Here is a 15,549-nt window from a genome sequence, read left to right as displayed (position 1 = left end):
GGTTATTTTAGCTTTTTCCTGAAAAATAGCAAAGTAGAATGCCACATCCTTTGTGGGGCTAAGCACGGAGAAGGTCCAGGGGGTTTGGGACTCTTCCAGGGTGCATAAGCCCCTTCCAAATGGGAGTGGCCTTTGGCAACAACTGGGCCTGGGGATGAAGCTGAGGTTCTCTCCGCAGGAGCCCCGGGGGAGGAAAGCCAGGGAGCAGACTTCCAGGGACGTGTGGCTTTGAGCTCTGAGCTGCAGCCAGTGCTGCCTCGCATCTGGACCTTTGATTTTTCAACTACGGCCATGTTTCCTGGTGCTGTGGCTGTGATCCTCCGAGAGTTCCTCCTACAATGCAAAGGAAAAATAAATGAAATCTTATATATTCTTAGATCAGATATATAAACTTTTTATACAACAAAAAAGAACCACAAAACAAACAAAATAAGCAAATAAACAAAAATAAACAAACAACCCCCAACCCACCAGCCACAAAACCCACCAGTGGGATAAAAATCTTGTGAGAGAAACGGATTGTTTCATATCCATAGAGAGTGTCTCTGGTATTTAAGGTTAACGTTTATTTTCTATTCAGTTTTTGTTAAATATCTTTTAACTTTAGTTTTCCAATAAATGCACTGCTTTTCTGGAAAATACCGTGCCGCACTGCCTCTGAGGTTCACCCCATCGCCCTTGGACAAGTACCACGCTAAAGGTAAGGGGGGGTGGCGGACTCAGTTGTAGCTCTGCTCTTGTGCCAAGCATTTTGTATCCACTTTTTAATTTATGTCCCTAACAGCCCTGTGAGGTGGTGGTGTTAGCTTAATGGCATCAAGTAACTTGTGCAGAGAGAGTTCATAAACGGCTGAGCGGTGCGGAGTCCACGCCTGCTGGCCTCTGTTGTGTGTGTGCTTAACCCCTTTGCACCAAGTTAGAGGGCTCCTCACACCGCCTCTGTGATTCTGTGACCAACAGAACATCTAGGACTGAGGGGCTTTCTACTCTCAACCCTAACTTTGTTTCATGTCCTTGTAGCTTTCTTTAACCAATTATGAGTGTTTTGATTGTTAAAAAAATCACTCATAGTTTTGATGTTGAGAAAATTGTTTTTGGGTACACACATCTTGTGGGTGATGATTATCATATGAGTAGATCTAAGAAATTAAAATATCTAAGTCTTTGTACGCTAAAAACATAACGTAAATATTTTCGGAAAAATGAAGTCATATATTTGGGAAAATCCATATACATCATTTTCTTTACTCTTAGGTATTTATTATTATGTAGACACCATTGTGTTTTAGTTTTCTGAAGATCAACTTTGAGAAATTTAATAGTGTTTTGAACTAATAGCATTTTGCCCAAGTGGCATGAATCAGAGGTCTGCCTCATTTACCTCCAGTGGAAAAAAAATAAAATCTTGCTTTTTGCTAGATATTTTAAAAATAGGACTGTTTATTCAACACAGGCTTTGTAGTATTTGATAATAAGAACAAAACAACAATAATACAATAATAATGGTAATAATAACAATAATAAACATTCTTTGAAGGCTTATGATGTGTCAAGCTCTATACTGAATAGTTTATATGCATTATTTAATTTTATTTTTATAGCATCTCCAAGACATAGGGATCATTAAAACCATTTCATGGTTAGACCAAATTTTGAATGACTATTAACTTGCAAATTCATTCTCACCTTGTGAGTTTTGGTTTCCTCAGAGCCAGAGGTTTTAGCTATTAAGCTTTTTACCTTCTGCAGAGAAAGTGAAAATACTAATAAAAGATAGTGTGACACCTGTATGATTCAGTTGCCATGTTGAAATTAAATTATAAATAAAAACTTTCACTTGGGCATATTTAAAATACATTGAAATAAACCTAGAGTGTGTTAACATCATCGGTTATGCACTGAGACTATCGTAAATGTCTGTGACATGAGTCATGAGAAAAATGGGAAAGGGCTTTTTCTGCAATTTGAGAAGTGAAACAAAAGCAAAGGGGAGGAAGGGGAGGGAGGGGTAGAGAAGATATTTCCCCTTGTATATTGTGGGCAATGGCATCTACGGTCTGTTTTCGCAAGGTTACATTTCATCTTCAGCTGTGTATGCTGTGTATGCTGTGATCACGTGGGAAGCCTGTTTACTGAAATTAGCATATGAAGCCTACCTCCTACTGTGACACCAAGCATAGGGATAGTAATGGTGGGTGGGAAATAAGAATGGCCCTGGTGCATCCTTAGCATTGTTTCCCCTTGTCCAGGCTCCCCCAGGCGGCTAAGCCTGGCCCTGTCTGACAGATGAGGTTTAGTAATTTGCAGAAGTACCCAGTACAAATGAGAACTGGAATGAACCTGGGGTTTCACAGAGCTGGAAGAGAGCCTAGCCTCCTACCGCACAACCATCACAGGGAAAGGCCAGCTCCACGCCGGCAGGGTGCAGAAATCTAAGAGCACCCAGATCTTTTTGAACAATGTGTTAATAATCCGGCAGTTCACACTTTTCCAAACTGTCAGACCTGACTTGGATGCCGTCAAAGCTTTTAGGAGGCTGTGGCCTGCTGCCGATCACAGAGCTCCAGCCTGCCTGGGCTCAGCCCGTGCATGAGGCGTCCGGCCCCTGGCCATGCCTGCCCCAGGCCAGTGGGAGGCCCGCCCGCTGGCTGCGGCATCTGCCCTTCCCGGCCCTTCTTTGGGAGCACGTGCTGAGTTCTCCTTGTTTTTTTAAAAAATTTATGAAGAGAATGATTCCTTTTTTAGTACAACAAAATGTGTCGATTTGGCATTCTTTGGAAATTAAAAATCTCCTTTTTTTCCCCTCAAAGAAAATGACCCTTTAGAGAGGCAAAGGCCTCACTGCCCAGCCTTTGTTGACTCCAACAAAGTTAGGAGACAAAGGAGAATTGCAACCAAAATCTGAGAATTTCAGACATATATTCAATACATTTGTATTATGCACCAGGCGTCATTCTAAGTGACAGAAGCATACTGACTAAACACAGCAGATGGAGAGTTAATCTCCGCGGAGAGTGTATCTAACGAGAGAAGCTTCAGATAAGCTCACAAGCAAATGGATTTACAACGTGGAGTGAGACAGCGGTGAGTGCTGTGAAGGAAAATGTGCCGGAGTGAGGCGGTCAGAGGGCGAGGGGCTGGCGAAGGAGGGCCGCTGTTGTGACCGGAAGTTTCAGCCATCAAGACTCAGATCTGAACAGGTTGCTTTCCAAGTGTCAGGTTAAGGCTCTTACGAAATGGGGGAAGAAAGAGTATCTCGCATCTCTGAACAGTTCTGCTGTTTCTGACATGACTCTGAGGGCTTTTCAGAGGCTCACGTTTCTGCCTGTCCTGCATCAGCCTGTCTTCTGCTGCGTCAGTCAGAACAGCTGGGGTTTGTTACACATGCAGGGCCTTCCCGGAGATCTTTCTGTGGAGGTGGGTTCCATATCTAAATATGCCTCCTCAGATCAAACATTCATTTAACACAGGCGGAAACGGAGCTGCCAAGGGGAGCAGGAGCTCGGCCAGGGACACCCCGTGCTCTTGGGGTCCAGGAGAGGCCCAGGCTGAGGCCCTCTGCGTGCGGCCCCTGGCCCTGGGGTGAGGGACCCCAGTGCCGAGAGGGACACAGTGCGTCTGGGAGGCCGTCTAGCCTCTCCCAACGGGCGGCTGGGCCCCAGGCCCCAGGCAGAGGTAGGCAACCAGTGGCTTTATGGAGTTTGTCCCCCCCGGTCTCAGGGTCTGCGCCTCCCTGGCTGCAGTGCAGACACCAATGCCACACCTCCAGGCGGGACATCAGCCCAACTGGACAAAAGTCTGGTGCAGGTCGAAGGCCTGTCAAAGGTGGAGGCAGGGCCGCATGGACTGCGCTTCAGTGCCCTGCTCAGAGGCGCCAGTGGCTGCAGCAGGGCGCACAGGGGCCCCGGGGCGCACCGCGTGGGCTGCGGCCTTGGCCAGCCCTCTCCCCAGGCGCGCCGGGGCAGCTGCGGTTTGTGGCAGCCTTGGGTCTGGCTGAATTATCAGCGGATTCCTCCCTGACTGCAGGGGCAGCTTGGCAGCGGCCCGGCGCCCCTGGTCCTTGCGCCCTCCTTCGCCCGGTCCCCTTGCCCTCCCTCCCCGTCCCTGTGACCCCCTCCCCTCCCTGCACCCTCTCCTGGGGCGCCCTGCCACCCCAGGGCCCCGCCCCTCCAGCACAGGTGCCCGCAGTGGGCATCCCCACCTGCCGCGCAGTTCTAGGGCCCCACTCCTTTCTGTCCCTCAGCGCCCGTCGTCCGCCCCGGTGAGGACGCGGCACAGCGCCATCCCGCGCGTCCCGGTAGGCATCAGTGGGGCCGTCAGTAAGAAGAAATGCCATCTGGGGGAGAAGCTTTTCTTTGTGGTGTGTGAGCCCCTGGGACTGGGTCTGGGCCGCGTGTGGTCCTTATGAAGGACCGCGGGGCTAGTGTGATCTTTGTCTCCTACAGTTTGTTTCGTTTTGCTGAGGCTCATGCAATGGAATGCACACGTCTTATCGCACAGCTGGATGACGAGGCTCGTGGGCACACATGTCACCATCGCCCAGTTCCATGAACTGGCCTTTTTTTACTAGTACCCTTAGGTTTTCAAGGCCCACCATCCATATTTTAAAAAGTCACATTTTAGGGTGGTGGCCAGGAGGTGACATCTTAAATCTAGACCTACGAACTTGGTGTGCTCTGAAAATCCCAGAAATCATTCTACCCGTTAAAGTATAGACGTGTGTGTATGTGTGTGTACGTGTGTGTACACACACATATGCATAATGATGAAAGTCCATCACTATAGCCAGGTGTGTATCCAATTCTAATGGCTTTGGGCTGTGGCCTTAGCATTGGTTAATCTCTGGAACTCTTTTTCTTTATTTCTTCATGGTGGGAATAAATATTGTTTACTTTGCAACTTTGCTATGGGGTTTGAGTGAGAAAACTTGTCTCATGCTAGTCCCAGCCTCGCCGGGGTTCCAGAGCAGGGTGATGGGCAGTCCCGCCACTTCCCCAAAGTCGTTAGAAGCGCGAAGGTCCTTTCCAACTTGCCTGCCCCGCACCTGTGCTGGCTGGGCCGCGAACAGGGACTCTTCAGCTGTGCCGTCTCTGCCCGCCTTCTGCCGTCCATCCTGGATGCCTCCATCCACCTGGAAATGCCTGCTGCTTGCCAGCAAGGGCAGGTCCAGCCCTGGCGCCACTGCCGGGGGGCCTTCCTGCTCCTCTCCCCTGTCAATCTCCCCAGGCAATGGGCTGGGGTGTAACCACCAGGAAATGGGACTTCTTGTTTGTTCCTTCAGAATTTATTTTCTGCCCTGAGTGTCCGTGACCGAGGTTGTCCTGACTTTCTGGAACTCGGAGGCAGGAGGCGCAGAACTCGGGGTGCACTGTGACACAGGCAGAGATTTTACACAGTCTTCCAGATGCAGAGTCCTGAGCCTGTTACCGGAGCCTCAGTTTACAGCCAGGCATGGCTTATGCTTCAAGCAGACGCCCCACCACGGATGCCAGCAGGCCATGGATATTGGCAAGGGACACGTGGACTCACGTGGAGACGGGGCAGGCTGTCATTCCTTCCTGTGTGGGCTTGGGCAAGGCCCCTACTCGGTGTACTCTCGGCTTCCTTCAGGAATCTGGAGACAGTGTCTCCTCTGCTTGGTGTAGAGTGTCAGTAACAGGGAAGAATCTGTGGAATGCGCCTCACACTGGGTCTGCACCTACGAACAAACCACATATCCATAGTGTTTTGCACCCACTACCTCTTGCTGAGTGGAATTTGGCCGCATGGCCACACATCAGCATGGAGTGTCTGCCGGGGTAACAGCGTCTCCTGCAGTTCAGGAACCAGGAAAACGCTCCCCATGCTGTTTCTTCCTTCTGTTTCTTTCTCTCAAGGAAGAGGACATTTGTGGGCGGTTCGAATGCCTTCGTGCTGTCACCCTGACTCCGGGATCTTGTGTGCAAACATCAGTTAACCAAGTGTCCAAATGGACCAGATCAGCAGATCTGGAGCAGGGAGAGTTGCCTCCCTCTTAATGAACTGCCTGGACTCCGGCAGAGCCACAGGACACAGGAATGGTTACTGTCTGTGGCATTTCTAGGCTTGGCCCTCTTTGTTCAAGCCACGCGAGTGCTCAGGGGGAGGTGGTGACTCAATAGCTCGCTGTGATGATCTGTCCTAATTATCATAATTACTGCCTTGTCTCCTGAGATGCTGGTGCCTGAAAGCCGAGGGTAAGTCATCAGCTATCAGCTATGAACACAGCAGTGGCCACAGCACGCTGGGCGCTGGACCTGCCGGAGTCAGGGACGTGGTGACAAGCCGGCCTCTCTGCTGTCCACGGGAGCTGGGAGAGGGCGATGGCAGGAGAGGACCTGTAGTCTCAGGGCAGCCATCAGCACCCGTGCGCAGTGAACGCTCCCAGGCGGCCTTGGACTAAACCGCTGACCGGGTGACCACAGCCTGATTGCTGTATCTAAGATTTGGGCTACACCTGGACCTTTTATAGTTCGAAGAGGCTAGAAGACTCAAATGCCAGTACCACCAAGAGGAACCTCCTAGTGTAGGGCTCTGCTCAGTTGTACTTCATTCTGCTGACGGACCTTCGTGTGCCAGCTGTTTGCTCTGTGCAGTCACGAGCCTGATGCTAATAAGATCCAGGCTGACCTTATGTGTGACTCAAACCTCCAGCCTGGACCGAGAAGCGCGCTGTGCCATGCTCAAGAGGACACAGGCCTAACATTTAAACACAAATTTTAAAGGAAAACAAAGATAGAGTGAAATTCTTTGAATATTTGATCAAAAGCCTGATATTTATTAATAATGATATCAAATTTAATGGAATTCTGTTGAACTATTAAACTGTTCAGTGCATAGAAATTAATGTCAGTTCTTGGATCTTCTCATATAGTTACAGTAAAGATTTTGATTTTTCTAGGCTGCAGCTTTGGACAGAAACATTGATAGGAAAAAATAAACCTGAGGGTGTCATTGGGCAAGTCTGAAAAATGAGGACTCTCCATAGCAGTTTGAACAGAAACGGAAGCCCTGCGCATGCTGAGGTGGCCGTGCCCCCACCAGAGTTTCCTGCTCTCTGCTCTGTGGCCCTACACTCTGTCCCAGCCGACGCAAGGCAGTTAACTTCCTGAAGGGGCAGATGCATCCCAGCCCTGCCGGGTGCAGCGAGAGGGCACCATGCAGGGACTTGGGGGATGTGTTTCCTAGTAAAAGGGCGATGACAGAGTCAGCCCAGGTCCTTGCAGAGATGGGGGTGGAGGGTGTTGCTTAGTTGCTTAGAGGATGCTTGGTCCTCGTGTTGACTGAACCGCTTGTGGCAAATCGAGATACGTGTTCCGGCCGGAGACTGTCCCTTGGTTGCCCTCTGATCTCATGGAGCCTCAGCCTCCTCCTCCCGATTCTTGCCTGGGAGCCCGCAGCTGTGCTCTGAGAGCTGGGGGACGGGGTGGGGGGTGTTTGCCAGAGCTGGGTGGCGCACGTGTGTCTGCGGGAATCTCGGTGGTGGGGGCATGTGTGAGGGGGGTCGGGGTGACTCTCCTAGAAACCCCTCATTTCTTCTCTACAGAACAGAAGAATGAGATGGAATTGAGATAAACACTTAAGGTATTAGGTCGCATTATGTGACCGCAAATTCTAGGTGTTTGAACCTTAGGTTTGCGTGGATAGTTTACCTTTTGGCACCAACTTCCTCTATTATTTCCCCTCCAGAATTTTCCTGATTTAAGCATCATGGCAGCTTTCAAGAATGAGGAATTTATTTATCAAAAGCACATATGATGGCCAGCCCAAAACTTAAAGCAGTCTGAACATCCGCGATGCCTACCATTTCAGCTGAATGCAAAGAAATCTGACTCTCTCGCGTGGCTTTATTTGGCGGCAAATTATCATATGTTTTGGGCTATTGCTGAATCCTGAGAGGCCAAGGACCAGGATCCCTCTGCCCCTTGTGTTTTCTACGGGCCTGGTCCAACAGGCTGTGGCAGCCTGACATCAGAACCAGCTTTTTGAGGGACCTGTGGCCGAGGGACACTTGGTAATGTGTCAAAGCGCTAACTAGGAAAGGATGAGAGATGTGAATCAGGTCACTCACATCTACTCTCTCCTCTAACTCAGTGATCAAAACCCAATCTGACAGAAAAGCAGCGTAAAGCTCAAAGATCAACCACTTTTCAAATTGATGCAAGACAAGGATTTTCTAAAATGTTACTTTTTGAACATTTGATAAAAGTGTCTGATATTAGAGTCCTGTGAGTATCGAATATTAATAAACGCTTAATATGTTGACGTGTGCTTGTAACCAGGACAAAATGCAGGTCTGAGACAATTAAGAAAACCATTGTTAACAAGGGCTTGATTGACAATTAAAATGTTAGCTATCTGAACTTTTGCCATACCCATCAGAATTGGTTTAGCTTTAAAGAATTGGATAGCTAAACATGACTTTTTGTTTTAATTATCTCTAAAGTAAAAGAGATGTAATGTTATGTGCCTTTGAGTAGGTTTCACATGCTGATTCTGTACAGATCATCAATAACTAAGTAGGCAGATAATGGGTTGGAGAATATGCGCAAAAGAGAATAATATCAGTATTACCTTGCAGATCAAATTATTTTCAGTTTTAAATCGTTCATTGCAATACTTTCAGATCTGAAGTGAGCCAGTTCATTTTACATACGCAAACCAGAGAAAGGTGAAGTTTGCAACCTCACCTTGCAAACAGCTTATGAGGGTGATCATCACCTAGAAGAACCCGGAGGCTGGCAAGCACCTGGCAGGGCTCACCTGAGCTGAGACGCTCACTGGAGGAGACGGCTGTTCTTCAGTCGGTAGGAGGTCAGTGCGCCCATCTGGGGGAGTGGACGGTGACGATGCCAGCAGACAGACGAGGGCACTGCCTCAGGAAAGGGTACCAGCCACAGCCAGGCAGCTCTCGGGCAACCAGCACACTACCAAGGAGGGACCTGTGAGGGGTGAAGGAGAGGACGTGGACAGATCTCTGAGTGCTGGAAGACCATGTGGAGCAGGGTCAGCTGGGAGCTTGCTGTAAGCCACGTGCCTGAACCTATGTTCCTTGCTTCCTCTTTACTGCAGCATTAACAAGTTGGCACTTTTTATAAAGGAGGAATTCAGAAGTCTCTGAAATAAGTTGTGAATTCATTGCTTTCTCAGGTTACAGTTAAAGTGATAAAGGCAAGCTTTGCCCACGTGTATGTGATGTCATATTCTGAACTGTTAACCACACCAGAAAGATCAATGTTTTAAAACTCAGAGGATTCTGGGATTGCGATGGTTATTGGGGGAAGAGATGAAGGGGGAAGGGGCAGCCTTTTCTGAGCACTCATTCTAAGATAGGGAAATTCATAAATGTATTAGGCAATTTAATAACTGCTTATGCATTTTCCTGAAATGATGACACAAAGGCTCTGAAATATTAAACAACTTCTCAATGTCACTCAGATGATACAAACACGAGAGGGATTTCGCACTTCCGATTGCAAGGCTGACATCCTCTGCACTTTCCCTGCTGTTCCGACATGACCCTCTGCAAAACAATGAAATGGGAAACACGGGCCCGCGTGGCTCCTGGCGGGACTGGGGTGCTGGCTGGAGCACCAGCATTCAAGCATGCTTCTCTGAGCCCGAGTCTAAGGGCCCCTTCCAGCTCTGCTCTCTCAAAGGGTCTGCAGACCTCCCCACTCAACCATCACCGTGTACCAGTGCTGGGCCACCATCCCTCAGATGTTCCTAGAGGACACACCGTCTACTGTGCGGAGGTGCTGGCTCCGTGTGGTGTGCTGTGTCTGGGGCAGTGGTTTTCCATGATGTCTCATGAGAGAAAATAGCTTATTTGCGATCGAGTGGGTGAGGTGTCAGCAATGTGCGCTTCCCTGTGGCATTTCTATGCCGTGGACTCCTCAGGGGGACAATTAGTGGTTCACTGCTTGGGTGTTTCCGCATAGGGAGAGGATAGCTCTTTGTCCTGTGGAATCACCTCTCCCTACTGCACAGCTTCCATACAGTCAGATCCTCCACACCTGCCCTCGTGGCTTCCCACGTGTACCTCTGAGGTGTAATGGGGAGAAGGGAGTCTGACCCTCCCTGCCACCCAGGAGCTGAAGGTCACTTCCCTGTGCCCTCTGACTGACAGTTTCTTCATTAACAGAATGTGGCTACTAACGTCTACACTTTGATTTCCTAGGGTTTCTACAAAGGTTCAGGATAGCAGATGAGAAGCACTGAAATGACAGAAAAGGATTGGGACACATCTGCTCAATGTGTAAATCAAGTCCCCTATGCCATGGCCCTAGAAACCCTTTTAGATCTGACTTGTTTACCTGGGCATTTTGACATGTGTGGTGTCAAAAATACACCCCTTCCTCTAGAAAACAGACAAGAAAATACATATTTTGTCAGTGACGTTTCCCACCAGGATGGCAAACTGATGCTGGGAAACGATTTCCTGCCACTCTCACTTTGCGTCTGGTTCCGCCGTTGGTAAGAATGCTCAGTAACGGTGCAGTCAGCGTGGCAGAGAAACTGGTGGTGCAACATTCAGGAGGAAGCTAATGAGGGTATGTGAGGAAGGGAAGAGGTTGGACTGATGCTGAAACTAATTTATTTCATTAGCTCGCACTAGATGTAAATTGCAGGGTAATGGAATTAATCATTTAAAATGAGTTGTTCACTTAGAAATTGTAGAATACCAACATTCCACTTGGTGCCATTTTATTCCTCTGCTGAATCAATTTGGTTTTAAAGGATTTGTTTGTATTTAAGTATAAAAGGATTCAGAAGGTTCATACAGCTTTGCTTGGGGACAGGAATAGACAGTGAAATAGCTGGGGTGCAGCGTATCAATAAGCCAAAATCTGAGCAGATTGGCAAAGGCAGCCAGTGATTTTCACTGGGAGAAAGTGAACACACAGAAAAAAATGCCCTTAGGAAAAGGCTCCTAAAGACTTAGTCCATTCAGAGGTGAGCTTAAAACTACAATTTTTAACCCTGGATGTATACATCATAGTCTCCTGGGAAACTTTTAAGAGATACCAACGTACTGGCCTCACCTTAATTTAATTAAACCAGAATTGCTGAGAGCTAGTTCTGTAGAGCAAATATAATGCCACATTTTTTTCTAAAAAAATTCACATGGGGTTTGAACAGAAAGGTATATTAATCAAAAGAATAAATATTTACATATTTATAAATGATAACAATAAATCTGAGCTGCATAAGGTAATTAGTTAAGAACTCTGGGTCTAAAGAGGGACTGTATTTTCTTAAACAAGTAATTACCACCAGATGAGGGACATAAAAATATACTCATGTGCTCCAATGTGTAAGCTGTCTGTTAAATGATGGAGTGAATGCTGCATGCCATAGACGTTCACAAGGAGAAAGGGCTTTGGGCCAGGAGGGTTAGGGAAATCTGAGTCTCAGCAAATGGATGAGAACTTGAAGGACAGTGTGTCAGTAAGCTGTGGCTGCATAAGGAATCATCCCAGTCTTAAACACAAAAAAACAGCCACTCTGTAAGCATCTAGATCCATCTGCTGACCCAGCTGCTCTGGGCTGACCTTGGCTGACCTTGGCTAGATCCTCACGAGCTCATGGTCACGAACTGTTGTGTGAACATTTCACAGGCAAGGCTGCTCAGAAGTCCCGTGGCAAATGTGGGCAAAATAATTTTGCAAATTTTACTATGATCTGAAGAGTTTTTCTCTGGCAGACTTACTTAAAGGATAATTAAATATTTTTGTGGAAAAGAATCCCTATTTGCACGTTTGCACAGCGACTCAATGATTTCACCTGAGACAGTGTTTGCTCAGTTTAACGCTCCAGCCCAAGTGCTCTGGGAGCCCCGCACATACAGGTGGTCACCACCGAGGGGCTGAGCGAAGTGCCAGGACAGTTGTGTGGACTTGCACCCCCCACTCCACCCCACCCCGTCTAGGGTGAAGCAGGAAGCCTTGCGTGTGGCCTGTGGGCATCTGGTGGACAGGAGGCTGACAGCCCTTGGATGCGGCTGACGAGCCCAGAGTAACATTCAGGAGGCGGGCGCTACAAGGAGGAAGGTGGCTCTCATGCGGTGCTGACTGTATTGAGGCAGATTTTAAAGGGCTGAAAAACTGTGTATATGGGAATCAAGAACATGAAGACCTTTCAGTGAAATCTGTTACCCTTCCTAAGATAAATTGTTTTCTAATTTTTGTCCACTGTATGGGGTTGCATTGGAAAAATATCCCCAGGAAACATAATTCAACATTCTTTGATGGAAAACATTTCCCTCCAGTTGTAAACATCTAAATAATCCATCTTGAACATCAGAAGTTATTGAAATCTCCAATGTGACTGTAATATATTCCTTCCTGTAGAACACAGGCCTGTTTTCTGAAACTTTATTGAAAAATGAAAGTCTCATATAAAATGGATTTCAGATCATTTAACTTTCCTATCTTCTTTTATGATCCAATGAATTTTATTCGTTTTAACAACTCATGCTGAACCTAAGTACTTTAGGATTGAGATTAAAATACTGAGTATGTGAATTAGGGTTAATAAAAAAAATTCAATATATTTTTGCATATGCGGCTTCAGAGGTAAGAGTGTGGGGAAACCATGTGATTTTTCTTTTTAATTTGATGTCCACAGAAATTAGACCCAGGTGGTTCTATTGCTATAGATTAAGGTTTATCAAAGTGACACTGGTCCCCAGGGAATCTTCTTGAGACTCATCTTTCTCCAGCGGTGCCCCACGGTGTGATCAGGGAGAAAGATTACGACTGATCTCTAGACAAGAGCGAATGTGTCTCAGATCCACCTGCATTTCCCCTGGCTGGGTGAGCCCGGGGACAGAGGGCCGAGGAGCACGTGTCTGCCATGAGCTGTGCACGCGTTGGGTCACGTGAGCGGCAGTGCGATTCCACACGGGCTGGGCCGGTCAGGAGGAAGCCCCGGGGCCCCGCAGCCCGCCTGCGCCGTCCGAGTTAGGACGCCAGGTGCACAGTGTGCCTGCGTGTGCCAAGCTGTCCCCTGTGTCTCCCAGGTAATGAAGTCGCAGAGCCGCCATGCGCCGCATCCTCGCAGGAAGCAGCGGGAGCAGCCCAGAGAAGCACGGCTCCGTCCTTGGAAAGCAGCCCTGAGGTCGGCGGGAAGGACCGCAAGGAGGCCCGGGGAGGGCGGCTGCGGCTGGGACCTTCGGACGGAGGCCATGCCCGGGCTGGGCTGTGACTGGCAGACCCAAAGGGCAGAGAGGTAAAGAGGCTGAGACGCCTGCGGCTGTGGAAGCACATGATTTCCCCGTGACGTGGACGGGGGGTGGGACCCAAGGACATTCGGGGACCGGGTGTTTCATGACGTTATTCGGGAGGAGACGGGAGACAGGCAGGGGGCACCGGAAGGCGGCGGGTCCCACGTGCGGCCTCCCGCCCCCGAGCCGGCCCTTGGGCGTCTGCAGCTCGGCGCCCGCCCAGAAGGAGCCTCCGAGCCCGGAGCGGCCCGTGGAGTAAAGGACGCCCCCTGCCTTGGTTCGGTGACGCCCAGACCCCAGGGCCTGAGCAGCGGCTCTGACCGCGTCCCGCCCGGTGCTCTCGGCGGGGAGTCCAGGAGCGCACGTGCCTCCGGGTGGCCCCGTCCCCCAGCGGAGCTCTGTTAGCCGGCCTGGGCTCCCCGTCGGCTGGCGGCTCGTGCTGGTCCTGCCGCCGCCCTGGGAGGAAGGGGGACGCCGCAGCGTCATTCATTTTCTTGCCTGAAGACCAGAGGTGCGGGTGTGGCACATTCCGTGGCCACCAACAAGCCCCACGCGCGCCGGGACTCGAGGGGAGGGGCAGGGCGAGGCGGGAGACAGAGGGTGCGGGCCGGGTGTCTGGGAGCCGGAGGCAGCAAGCGTGCGGTCACCACGTGGGAGGCACTGCGGGGACGCCGAGGAGCCCCCCCCCACCAACCCGGGACGCGGGGTGAAGATCCTCCCCAGATGCTCTGGTCCGGGGGCAGAAGAAAGAGGTCTGGTTCGGGGGCTCGTGGAGCAGGGCGATGGTGGTGGTGCCGAGGCACCGACAGTGTCGTCCAGAAAGGCTGAGGCCGGCCTGGGGCGATGAGAGTGGGCGCTGGCCACGTCCCTGTGGTTGGGACGGTCTCTCCGGCTGCAGCGCGGGACGCTGGGCTTCATGCCTCCCTTCCGGGCGCTTCTCTGCCCCTGGGGAGCGGCTGCCCTCGCCCGGCCTCCCCTGCTCCTATTTCTGCTGCCGCTGTGGAGTCTGCAGTTTGTTTCCGGATTATATAGCTTTTCTTTCCCTGGAGAGGGGGCGACACACTCATTCCCCCCCTGCCCCTGCCGTCTCAGGTCTTCTGATGATAGGGCGGCAAAGAAAAGGCCCCTCTGCCCCAGTGCTGGACCCTCCACCGACGGCCGGACACTCAGAAGAAAAGGAAGGGGAAAAATCTGAGCAGGGGAAGTGGATGCTGGATCGTTGGACAATTAAAAGGCCTAGCCTAGAACAGTTTAACTAATAACTGTGTTAAGTCCACATTTTAAAGTTTTAGGAAATTATTTTAAGAAGGAAGATCGTGGCATTTGTTTTATAATGGGGACTGGAGGCCAATGTTAGAACGTCAGGAAGTCTTCCTCCAAACTCAGTGAGCGTTCGCTGAGCCGGCCAGGGGCAGGTGCCACTTGCTGCAAACCTAAACCCACTCTAAAGGAAACAGATTATTAATCAAAAAACTATTGAAATATTTTATGCTTTTTCATCAAATCTTTGAAATTCAAACTGCTTTACCCTCACAGCGCATCTCAGTGTGCACGAACCCCATGTCCACACGACAGCTACGTACCTGTGAGGCGGGGCTGCTCCGGGCATGTGAATGCAGGCTTCTAATCAGTCCATTGGGAATCATTTTCGATGGAAATCATGGTCTTCAGACTTGAGCTTCAGAATCACCTGCAAAGTCTGTTAAAATACAAACTGCTGGACCTCACACCGAACACTTGACTGCACACACGGAGGTTCTGGTTTGTAGGTCTGGAGCGGGGCCTCCAGTTTCCCTTCAGACAAGGGGGCAGACGGCGCCATTGCTGCCCTTTGAGACCCGTTCTTCCAGAGCCACGGGTGAGAGGGAGGCTTAGGAAGTCAGCTCTGTACTTTCTAGGTGACCAAAGGGACAAGCAGTGTGTAAATGGGACACGGACCTCTTCCACATTGCAGAAACCATACGTCAGCACCACAGTGCAGAAGATGGGCGATCGACTTGCGCTATTTCAATTCCATTCCTAAGTGGAGAGACACATAATACACTTTTTGGACGTGTTAATTGGTTGTAAGTGAAGATGGGGGTATGTGAGTCTTATCTACACACAGTGGCACATTTAAGTCAGCATAACCTGGGCGTTGGAAGATGACTGCCTCCTGTTTATATTTCGCTGAAGGAAACATCTAGGTGTAATTTCAATAAACAATCACCTAAAACTAGACAATTACAGCATGAGTACAATTCAATTTCTTTTAAATTGATTGTAATGCCCCATTAGTCTCTAAATCCTTCTTAAGGTACATT

The sequence above is a fragment of the Manis javanica genome, chromosome 7, assembly GCF_040802235.1.
Source record: "Manis javanica isolate MJ-LG chromosome 7, MJ_LKY, whole genome shotgun sequence".
NCBI lineage: Eukaryota > Metazoa > Chordata > Mammalia > Pholidota > Manidae > Manis > Manis javanica.
This window is presented reverse-complemented; position numbering follows the sequence as displayed.